The sequence below is a fragment of the Schistocerca piceifrons genome, chromosome 5 (genome assembly GCF_021461385.2).
Source record: "Schistocerca piceifrons isolate TAMUIC-IGC-003096 chromosome 5, iqSchPice1.1, whole genome shotgun sequence".
In the NCBI taxonomy this organism is placed as follows: Eukaryota; Metazoa; Arthropoda; class Insecta; order Orthoptera; family Acrididae; genus Schistocerca; species Schistocerca piceifrons.
In genome coordinates, this window is record NC_060142.1 from 210,827,990 (window position 1) to 210,834,176 (window position 6,187).

Here is a 6,187-nt window from a genome sequence, read left to right on the forward strand (position 1 = left end):
ATATCTCCTGTTTAATCCTTCCTTGAGTGTCTTGTGACCAGTAGGTATTTAGGAAAGACTCTCTGAATTCGTTGTAACTGCAACAGTTTGCTCTGCTATTGAACCTTCCAGGTATCAACAGACAAATTCCAAACTACTGGCCATGACTCAGGCCATCATACTGAGAAATTCATGACTTAAAGTGTAATGAATTGTGGCTCTCTTTATGAACCTGAAAATTTTGAACTGAGAGAAAATGTTTTGAGTCACAATATTCGTGATTTTGCACCCCTGGATTTTCTCTACACTCTGGCGCACGTGCGCCCGAGATTTCAAGGCCGACCGAACCCTGTGTACTATTGTATCCTCGTCTCGTGTCATCAGACTCACGTAGCAATGTTTCTGTATGTCTGGGTCGGGCGCAGTTGTGGTCCTGCTGAGTACTTTGTGTACCATGTAGCATTGACTGCGCGCCCTCGGCCGAGCATCGTACCCCGTTAATCGAGCGCTCCTGCCATACATCGGCCTGCGCTGTAGATGTGGCAGGAGGTTGGGTTTCACTATTTTGTCTTTGACATTTCTAGTGACCAACGTGCTCAAAATGACGAACTGTTGCTTCTGGCTGAATTTCTACACGAACGAACCATTCGCACATATGTCTCATCTCATTCGCCAGCACATTCTGCTTGCCACTTTATGAATTTATAAAATACGTCATAAAGTAATGGACCGTAATTATTGTTTGTCCCTACACTGAGCACGCACTCCAATATGTCATTCAGGGAATTATGTCCGTTAACATCAGTAATCCTGACCTTGACATTAACTTCGGACAACATGGCGAAATTGTAATTTCTTCGTGATTGCGTTTAGTGGGATGCGACTCAAGTCTAATAATCGAGTTTATGTCGGCAATCAGTCTCTTTCTGTGTCCTTTGATGTTCGTGACTATTAAGTATCCCGAAGGCTACGTCCCATCACAAATCGGTAATCACACGATTCACTTTTCAGTCACATACATCAAAATTCCGTTATTTGTCCAGACGGTAAAGAAGATCCTACCTTAGTCCGACTTCTGACTGATTCTTCCAGTCTATATCGTAAAACTTTAAACTTCATATCGATTTTAAAACAATTTAGTAGTGTTAACATGCCTACTACTGTTGCAGAATACAAGAGAGAAGTGAAGTTAACATCTCCATTGCCGAGTTACATTGTAGTCACAGCGGACTTACAGCTCGATGCGGCTACAACTCTCTCCTAGGATAAATGTTATCTTTGGTCGATTTATGGTCTTGGCTTTAACCTTCGTAAATAATAATTTTTGAATTCTTCCTTTAAATTTTCTATTTTCTATCACATGGTATTCTTTCATTCAGTCCTTTCTTTATGATAATCATTAGTATTTATATAACATCCCTGTTAATCAAACTGACAAGAGTGTAAATTTTGTTGTCAGTAGCTGCCGTCACTGTCAGGATGACTAGTTTTGCTATTTCTTTTGCGACAGAAGGGTGGTCATTATGGGTTTTATATTTGGGGTGTTACAATATTTTCTAATCAAACGTTTCTTTAAGAAAGCTTGAAGCAAGAATGGCAGGAGTTAATGCTGTCATTTGCTATTTACAACACTGATATCTTTCGTGTTAATAATTATGATTTGCCACTACATGTGGAAAGCAGAAAGATAGGCCAACGTGGGACAGCTAAACTGCTTATTGTTGGATTCGCTGTTGTGGATTGTACAGTATTGTAAAAAAATGTAAGTATCTAAGACAGGAAAGTGATGTACGGGTGACCTAAATAAATAAATAAGCATAGAAAACTATTCTAGCACTCATTACCCTCAATCAGAAAGGCACTGTCTGTAAAATTCGCTTACACTTTCACTGTCTCCAATCTCCATCAATTTAAAATTTTATTTTATGGTTCTTGCTATTTCATTGACATATTTCTTGATAACTTCAATTTAATATGATTATCTTCTCCATATTTGTGTTGGTTATTTCAAGGAGTCATTCAATCAGTTATGAATTTACACTATACAAATTTTACAATAAATGTGCAGCAGCAGTCGCCAGCATACATTACCTTTCAACAAAATAATTATTCTTTTCTGATCTAGCTGCACACGAAAATTTTACTTTTTCGTTAGTGGTTGTTCCAGGTAGCTATTCGAAAACATGCAAGTTCTTGGTATAGTCCATCGTAATTTAGAATGCAGCTAATGGAAACAACAAATCCTGACATGATAATTGTTAATTGCTGTAATAATCATGATACGCATTTGAACTTGTCACTAAAGATGCAGGTTCAGCTGCACAATGTAAATAGAATTTAAAGCAAGTCAACAAATCTCCCCAATAGCGGATCAAACGTCATAGCAATCCTTTGCAAATTCTCCATAACTGATATGAAAAATATCCTGAAACTGACAAGTTAATATACCAAAATTTCGAGAAATCGACTGGATCAGTAACGTAATGACTAGAGCAAAAATTGTCTTCAAATACCATTATTATTCATGAAGTCAAAGCAATACAAGAAAAAGATGCTTACACATGGCTGATCAGATGCAGAAGAGGTAGGACAACAAGCACTTACTTGTCTTGCTGCATCCTGAAACATGTTAAGGCTGAGCATTTTTTATTTATGAAAATACAAATTAAATCTTTGACTTTCATTTTAAAAATGGTGTATATAATAACATAAAAAAGTTTCTTTTTTAAAGGAGGTCCCACAGTTTCCAGCCACACGTTGCCATGGCCAGCTTCTGGACAGCACTGGCTGTCAATGGTGTCGCTAGTGGGCCTTGCAAGGATACACTCACAGCGCTCCCAGCCAGTCGCAGGCGACGTCATGAGCTGTCACCCAAACACAGCTGACCAGCCTGTCGCCACTGCACTCCCACTGTCATCCCCACAAAGTGCACGAGACCCAAACATAAGCTGCTGGCAGACTGCTCACTTTCGCTCCTTGCAGCTATAGGTCTCTGCTCTCCAAGTGGGAATCTCTGGGGCCGGTGAACACAGAATCACAAGGACGGTCGCGCGCCATTATTAGCCCATGAGTGCAGATTTTACAATTAGGCCAACTTTTGGCAATGGTGCAGCGCCCATGGATGTGGAAGGGACAAAGCGAAAGCCAGTGCGAGCTGGACCTCAGTGACGTGTGGACATTTACACCCGTAGCAGATTCTGTCAGCTAAGGACCACGTGGGTCGAGTACAAAGCGTGCTCCCCACTGATATGTTCGCGAAGTTGGACAGGCACTAATCATTCCCTCCAATCTGTCATGTCCGTCATTGAAACAGCGCCCTAAGAGCAAGAGATAATTTACGCATTCGGCAGACACGGGTGCTTTCTCTCTCTGTGATCACAAGATCATACTATGCATCTGATCACTGAGGTGTGTGCACCCTCCGGAATGAGTGATCGAGCTAATTACCTCAGTCTCGCGACCATGACGTTTGAACATTTGAGACGATACTTCTGTAACTTTTTAGTGTACCAACTGATGCCAATAAATGTATTATTGACAATCACGTGTTTCATCAATTACTGTCGATTGAGACTACACCCTGAATTTAGTGCGATGGGCACAGTAGTAACAGCTGGCTCATTGCACAATGCACTCAAAAGCGGTGAAAATAACCCATTTCTCCCTTCAAAACAAACATATTTACAGCACAGTGACCTATCAGAACCTTGAATAACTCCAAAAATAAAAATGAAGCTGAACTGTTGAAACGAAAACCTTACTTTCTGATGTACCTTCAGAGTATTGTAGATAACAAAAAATTTAAAAATAGTACTCTTTGGAATGCAATATATATATAGTCGTGACTCCAGTTGCCAGATATTTCAATGTTACTTGTAACTTAGTTGAGTTGGGTTGTTTTAGGGTAGGAGACCAGACAGCAAGGTCATCGGTCTCATCGGATTACGAAAGGACAAGGAAGGAAGTCCGCCACGCCCTTTCAAAGGATCCATGCATGCTTTTGGCTGGAGCGATTTAGGGAAATCACAGAAAACTAAATCAGGATGGCCGGATGCGGGATTAAATCATCATTCTCCTGAATGCAAGTGCAGTGTGCTAGCCACTGTGCCACCTCGCTCGGTTATAATTTACTATGAGATGGAATGGCATGTTATATAATTATATTAGATATTAGTACAAAGTCTGAAATATGGCTCAGAAATATTTCAAAATTGGATTTATTAATTTGAAAAGAAACGAAGCGACGTCCATGGCGAATAACTCCCTTTGTAGCGTAATGGATGTTCCCAAATGATTCCTGTGAGATGTCCACTTCGGTACTCAACATGTGTGTGTCCAGTTATTGTTCAGTAATATCACCATAAGCTCTTTGGCTAAAAGCTACTAAACTCCCATACAAATAATTTCACTTGTTGCTATCTTAAAAGTTGCGTAAGTAGCATTTCCAACTTCAACGTATGGAAACGCTGACGTGATGTAAGCATTGTGGAGTGGGAATGCACATGTAAGAAATTCATGCCTATGGAAACCCAGCTTAACGTCCCCATCCAATGAACCGATCACCAGCAAAAGTGTCACATGCCCTCACTTCATGAGACACTGTGGAGAGGTTTGGTACTTAAATCAAGAGATTTGTGCGAAGTCTGGTAATCAGGAACCTTACACTACCACCTCACCTCCCTTGATAGCCAAATACTGGTTTTTAACTGGATTACAACCAGGTCGAGCGCTACCACAGAAGCATACTTTAGCGACCTCAGCCACGGAAGCGGGTGGAAATGCCATATTGAAATCCGTTTCAAGGGCCCAAGGCAATGATGCACTGAAGATTTATCTCTAACACGTTATCTTGGTACATCCAATGTCAGTTAATGATTCAAAATCGGTGAAAGTCTTCAGAAGAGGTAATATGAACAATAATAACTGTCTGATGGGCATTAATTCAATGTGATCTTATGGTTAGAGCAATAGCTTTGCGAGATGGAAGGACATTGAAATAGGTTTACAGACTTTTATTATGCATTTTTTAAGCTTTGCGTTCGTAACATATTGTAGGACATTATTGTTAGTGTAGTAAATGGCTGCAACTGAAACGAGCATCAATGACATTTATATTCTTCTTTATCACAAATAACAGTTTATTTACGAATATATTGCGATTTCCAAGGTAGCACCAGTCACTGCCATGTGTCGAAATTTTTCATTGTACCCTACTCATCTCAGCCTGTTTGAATTTTGCCGCCCCAAATTCCTAATTCCTGTACAGTTAAACTAAGAAGAAAGTAGGTCCTACTACTTCAGTGTACTTTTGAATGAGACTTTTAATTTAGTATACTTAAGAGAAATACTGCTTATTAACCGATCTTTTTCACTGATTTGAAGCCATTTCCCATCTAGGTAACTGTTCTTATATAATGTTTTGCAATCACACACACACTGACATCACAAAGGTCCACTTTTTCTTTGAGAAATGTTATCCACCCATACACACATGAAGATACTGTCAGTATTTTATGCCTTACGTACCTTAATAAAGTGTATTAATGCTTCTTGTTCCCTTGGCTCAGTCTGCCTTTTTGACATTTTAAGAGACTTTAACCTTAAACATGTACAGAAATTGTGTATATGTATCCTCCCCAATCTGCATCTTCTGTTTCTTTTGTCACTTCTCACTATATATTGTCTCAAAATACTTGCAATACTTTGGTGGTATTATAATGTTCTAGAAAAGAAAGGAGTTTGTTTACATTTGCACCTCTTTTTGACAAACAGAAACCTTTTAAAAGCTTATTGCGATGAGTTATTGACATAATAGTAATTTTATCCCCCCCCCCATGAACCATGGACCTTGCCGTTGGTGGGGAGGCTTGCGTGCCTCAGCGATACAGATAGCCGTACCGTAGGTGCAACCACAACGGAGGGGTATCTGTTGAGAGGCCAGACAAACGTGTGGTTCCTGAAGAGGGGCAGCAGCCTTTTCAGTAGTTGCAAGGGCAACAGTCTGGATGATTGACTGATCTGGCCTTGTAACAATAATCAAAACGGCCTTGCTGTGCTGGTACTGCGAACGGCTGAAAGCAAGGGGAAACTACAGCCGTAATTTTTCCCGAGGGCATGCAGCTTTACTGTATGATTACATGATGATGGCGTCCTCTTGGGTAAAACATTCCGGAGGTAAAATAGTCCCCCATTCGGATCTCCGGGCGGG